At 38.6% G+C, this 5,831-nt stretch overlaps 1 pseudogene; it reads left to right on the forward strand.

Annotated features, from left to right (window-relative positions):
• The first annotated feature begins 349 nt into the window (after positions 1–349).
• LOC148098381 (uncharacterized) lies at positions 350–982 on the forward strand (annotated as a pseudogene).
• The last annotated feature ends 4,849 nt before the right edge of the window (positions 983–5,831 follow it).

The following is a 5,831-nucleotide window of genomic DNA, read 5'->3' on the forward strand; positions in this document are numbered from 1 at the left end:
TGAGGAGAAGTGCAGTGAGTAAAAAAAACCCCCCAAAAAACAGGTAAGACAAAGACAAAATTTGCCATGCTTGTTACCTTTCAATTGTTTTAATTAGTCAGTCACAGAGGCAGAGATGAGTCATTTCTAAATGTTTGTTGGAATCTGTTCATGCTGTCATGCTTCAGAACTATTCCATGAAATTTCCCACCACCCTCTTGAACACAAACTTGGAGTAATCAGGACCCTCCAACACCAGGCAGAAAATGTTCCCTCTAAGCCAGGAGGGAAAGCAAAGGAACACACAGGTGTAAAGAAAGCTCTTAAAACATGTGGTTATCCCAATCGGGCTTTCATAAAATCAGCAGAGATGCACAGAAAAGAAGGTCAGACACCAACTAAGGAGAAACAGAATGACAAACGAAACAATATCGTCATCCTTTATGCAGCAGGTTTATCAGAGAAACTCAGGAGAATCTTTTCCAAGCACAACATCCCAGTGCACTTCAAACCCAGCCATACACTCAGACAGAAACTGGTTCGTCCCAAAGAGAAAACTCCCAAACACAAACTAAACAATGTAGTATATCATGTGCAATGCAGTGAGGAATGCTCAGACCTCTACATTGGAGAAACTAAACATCCAATTCATAAACGCATGGTACAACATAGAAGAGCCACCTCAATGGGACAAAACTCAACTGTACACCTGTATCTAAAGGTCAAAGGTCACTCTTTCAAAGATGTCAATGTTCACAGAGAGACAGATGGTTTGAAAGAGGAGTGAAAGAAGCCATCTATGTCCACTGTGAACAACCATCCTTGAACAGAAGCAGTGGCTTACGACACAAACTTCCACTTCCATCTTCAGTCAGTTGATCTCAGTAGGTCACATGATGGGGTGAGCCAAAGTCTTACAATAGTTTCACCCGAAACCTCTGCTGATAATGATCCACACCCTTTTTCACACCTCGGCTCTTGTAATGAGGCAAATGACCAATAGTGGGCCGAACCCTCTTAAGGAGCAGCTCCCACTAGGGCTTAAAATCTGGGACTCTCCACCATTTGGTCTTAGAACTGAAGAAGCTTCTCGGAGAGATGAAACATCTTCAAGACACTTAAAGAAGTCAAGACGCTTTTCTTTCTTTCCAAATTCCTTAGATTATTATAACCTGGATGACCTAGACTCTACACAGACATTCTATGAAATACAGCAAATACATTATAATACAATACAGAAATGCAGAAAATACAGCAGCGTCCTATTCCTAGGTTTATTGCAAATAAATATCACTTTACAAATGCATTAAAGTGTTTGACAATGTCTCCCATTTTCTTTGAGGTGTGTAAATGAATCTATAGTCAACAATATGAAGATGTGCTGCAATATTAAACTTAACAATAACAATTAACATAACAATAACAATAGACACACAGCACCACTGAGCAAATGAAAAAAAAAGGTTAGTTGGGTAGACAGGAATAATGCCAAAATGGCCATAATGCACAGTGCCACATTTGGTGAAAACTGACCATAAAATATCAGCATATAGAGCTCAACAGTCAAGCACGGTGGTTGAAGGGTGATAACTGGAGCTTGTTTTGCAGTCACTGGGTAGATTGTGAACTCTTGTGTATACCAGTAAAAAGTATTCTATAGTCGAAAGGCAGGCTATCTTTCTTAAAGGCATAACATATCAGCAATTACCCAACCCACAGCAGCAAATCTGCAACAGAGTGCCTAAAAAAAGAAAAAAAAATCAAGGTGTTTCAAAGGTCCAGTCAAAATCCAGACCTCAACCTGATTGAAATGACAGCAAAGCTCAATGAGCTGTTGTCCTGTTTAACCAGAAACTGCACCCAAGGAGCAGACTCAGACCAGTGATAAAGGATTTATTGAACAATAATAAGGTTTGCTGAAGAGGTAATAGATGTCAACAAAGAGCAGGAGAGTGACTTGAGAAAGGATTATCTCTGCTGGAGTGAGACTAGAGAGAAGAGACAAGTCAGCAATGGCCAAGGATGAGCAGGTTAGTTTCTGTTAGTAATACGACTAAAGTGTGAAACCTTACTTGGGGTTTTCTCAAACAGAAGTTGTGGAGAGGCTGTTGGTAGTCAGGCTAGATTCCTTTGGACTGTCATGAAAATTGATGGAGTGGGCAGGCAGGTGAGTAATGTGAGAATCCAAAGAGGGTCTACTTTCTTTTAACCTGGAGTTCCAATACAGAGAATGAAACTGATGTTTTGCACATGGACTTTAAACCCAAACTGTTCGCATTTATACTTTTAAATATGAGATTAAAAAAAAAAAAAAAATGTCATTGTCATAAAGTCACTATAAACAAAACTGTTTATATAGTACAGATTGCTTAATATTCAACTGATGTTGGTACTTTAGCAATAAGACATGAGTACGAATAACTTTTTGCCACTTGGCTGTCCTCTTGCTTTCTTTTCTTTTTTTCTTTTGACAATTTATCAGTTTATACACAGTTTCAAGCACATAATGGTCTGACCCAACAGATGTGGATCTGGACAGAAAATGAGCATAATATGCTGAAATTTTGCATTTTATCCCACACAGTATGCCACGACTAAAGGCAACCCACACAGCCTCTAAAGCCCTAACTTCCCAAAGACTATTGTGCTTGAATATTCAGATCTTCTATATCCTGCTTCGACAACTTCTGTCACGTGTTACCTGTCACTTTACTCAATAATGACATAATAAACATCCTAAAACGCACAAATATTGTCCAACTTCATTATGATTTCGTGAAATAGACTGCAGAGCACATGAACCAAAAAACCATTTATTAAACCCTAGTCAAATATAAACAGCTGCAGACTTAATGGATTATTGCAATGATTCATTAATCATTTATTAGGTTTTATAAATGCATGTGATTTACTATGCCCAGCTAATGGCTTGCCATAAAGTATGAATCAAATGACCCCTGATGACTTAATAATCTTCATAAATGAAGACAGATGGCTTATTATTTATTAAGACATCGCTGAGCATTTACAACTGATTTTTCAAAACCTGGCAAATTGGCTTTACACCTAACCTTTTACTTGACCTATAAATGATTACAGAATCATGTATTTACTATGAATAAAGTCATTTTTAACAATTTATGAAAAATGTATGAAGGATGTCCTATTAAAACGTGATACTGAGATCAAAAAAACTACAAATGAACCTGAGTTCTTTTTAAATTTGTGCTTTTTTCCCCCATAGACTCAATTGTTCATTCATGATCTGACCTCCTCAGCTACTTAGACTCTAGACAAAATGAGCAATCACTATCAATGGCGTGCATTAGACTTCCATAATGGCCAGGCTAAAACCAAGTCAATGCGAAAAATGTGCAACAGTTTCATGAATATCAACTATTGTGCTGTCTACATGTATCCTTAGCCATCCTAACAGTGTCTGATATCTCTCTTTGTTGTTAGCAACTTACCTTGATGTAATCTCTCCAGCAGGTGCAGCGAAGCAGTGACCTTTATGTGACTTATCTTTATGCAAACCCACACACCATCTTGTCTGTCCCCATGGAGCTAGTAGAAGAGCTCTGCATGCCATTTAACCGTTTCATCTCTTTGCTTGAAATTGTATGTAGGATTCATAAGCAGAATGTATATGCTGATAGGGGCAAAATGTAAAGTCAAACTGTACTGTGTGAGGAAGATCATTAGTCCAAAATTGTAAAACTGTGGCTTACTAATAGTAATTGAATGCACAAACTTCCCTTTTGTATCAAAGAAGAGGCAAAAAGTCTTTCATAATCCATCATTAAAGTTTACAGCCAAGTCCAAAAATATAATGAGAACACTTTCAAATTATGATTTTTTTTCTTGTGTGTGTGTGTGCTTGTTTGTTTTTTTAATATAAATCAAATCGTCTTTCAGTAAAATGAAAAAAAAGAAAGAAAACATTAATTATAATTAATCCTTTAAAACTGCCACTGTATGAATTTCTGTTTATTTTTATGTTCTTCTACAGCTCATCATTCTCCTCTGTGTTTGGTTGTTCATTAGTCAGAGAAAGGCCAATTATCTCCAACAGGCTCACTGCAGAGTGACCCAAGAGAATGAGTGGGGAGTGTTAACAATTATCCAACCCCCAGCATAAGATTTTGATCCATTTACTCCAAAGTATTTGGGAGCAAGCACATCTATTGCGCACTCTGAGACTCTCTAAGGAGACCGAAATCTCTCTTCCTCATTTTTGGTTTGCAAACCTGTCTTCCTGTTGGATGATAAGATGAATTTCGAGGGGGAAAGATTGGCTTTTAGGACCAAAAAGTGGGGGGAAATATGCCTGGATGATTTTTTTTAACCTTGGCCACCTCATGCTCGCTCACTTGTCACTGCTTTAGTGCCTGTGAAGCAGCATGGAAGTGTTCTATCACCATGAGTTTGAGGGGTCTCAAAAAAGATTAAAAGCAGCACAAGTCAGCGTGAACCGAGAAGAGCGCTGCTGTGTTTTTTCTGAAGCTCTTTCCTTTAATTATTTCCAGGCTATTATTTTGAGAAGGCATGTTGTATGCACCAATGGGTATCTGTATTTGCTCTGAACATGTGATAATCACATAAGCGTTCATTAGAGAACCCCACTTACTTAAACTGAGAGCGTATTCAGTAAAAGCTGCAACCCTGATTAATTAAAGCACAAAGGAAACAATCAGCTGGGTATCAATCTAGCAATGGTGTGGTGAGTGTATGTGTGCACGCATTGAGATTTTTCAGCAGGAAGAGTGATGGCATTAATATATGCAATAATTGGGGTGAAGGAGGGTCAGTGTTGTATTCTTAATGAGCCTCTTGGTTCTCACAAGGTGCCCCCTGTGAATAGCACATGGAACCAACATGTTTCACTTCAATGTCAAGCAAAACCGACTTCAAGAAGTATCAGTGAAAAACAAAACAGCAGAGAGGGCATAAAAGCCATATTATGAGCTTCATTCCCAGTGGAAAGAATCCAAAGTGAGCTTACAAGAGAGCAAACATTACCAAATAAATTTCAGCTGAAGACAAGTTAATGATGGGCTAGCTCACAAAAGCCTCACCTCCAGTGAGTCTGAGGCTCACATGGTTTGAAAAACAATTTTATATATTTATATACCAGATAATGATGCTGCTTATGGGAGTTACAAACACATTACAGATCATTTAAAAAAATGGAAACAGGCCATAGCGACCCCCCTGCATCTAACACTCTTTACTCAGTAGCCACAGGTTGGATCAGAGCTATCTTCTGACTCAGCTACCCATCAAAGTTTTCTAACTCTTGTTCTACAACTTTAGACACACATAGAGAGCTTGCTAAGATACTCAAAACTATATTCTAAGGACAAAAGCACTTTAAGTTTTGCCTGTCTATACATTAAACATACAGGAACTGTTCGACAATGGAAATGTCATGAAGCTCCCAGTGCACAGTTTGTGTGCTGATGTTAAAAGTAAGACTTTCAAATCAGAGGTGGTCTGGAGCTCTGCACTTACCCAGTCAGCAAAGTGTTTGCAGCCTTTACGCACTATGCGCCTCCGCTTTCAGTGACCTCGCTCTGTAACTAAGTGGTGTGCCATTTAATTGCTGAGTTGCTATGGTTCCTAAATGCTTAATAGCAACTACAGTTAATCGGGAATGTCTAGGAGAGAAGAAATGACATGAAATGACTTGTTGCATCCTATCACAGTACAAAGCTTTTTAAAACAACCCATTCTTTCACAAATATTTGTAAAGGCAGACTGCATGGCTAGGCATCCACATGCAGTGGACGCCTAGCAAGGACTAGGATCTCCAGGATTGCATCTTGCCATTGGTGACCAACTTCATGAAT

Source organism: Neolamprologus brichardi, chromosome 15 (genome assembly GCF_056152115.1).
Source record: "Neolamprologus brichardi isolate AB-2024 chromosome 15, ASM5615211v1, whole genome shotgun sequence".
Classification (NCBI taxonomy): domain Eukaryota; kingdom Metazoa; phylum Chordata; class Actinopteri; order Cichliformes; family Cichlidae; genus Neolamprologus; species Neolamprologus brichardi.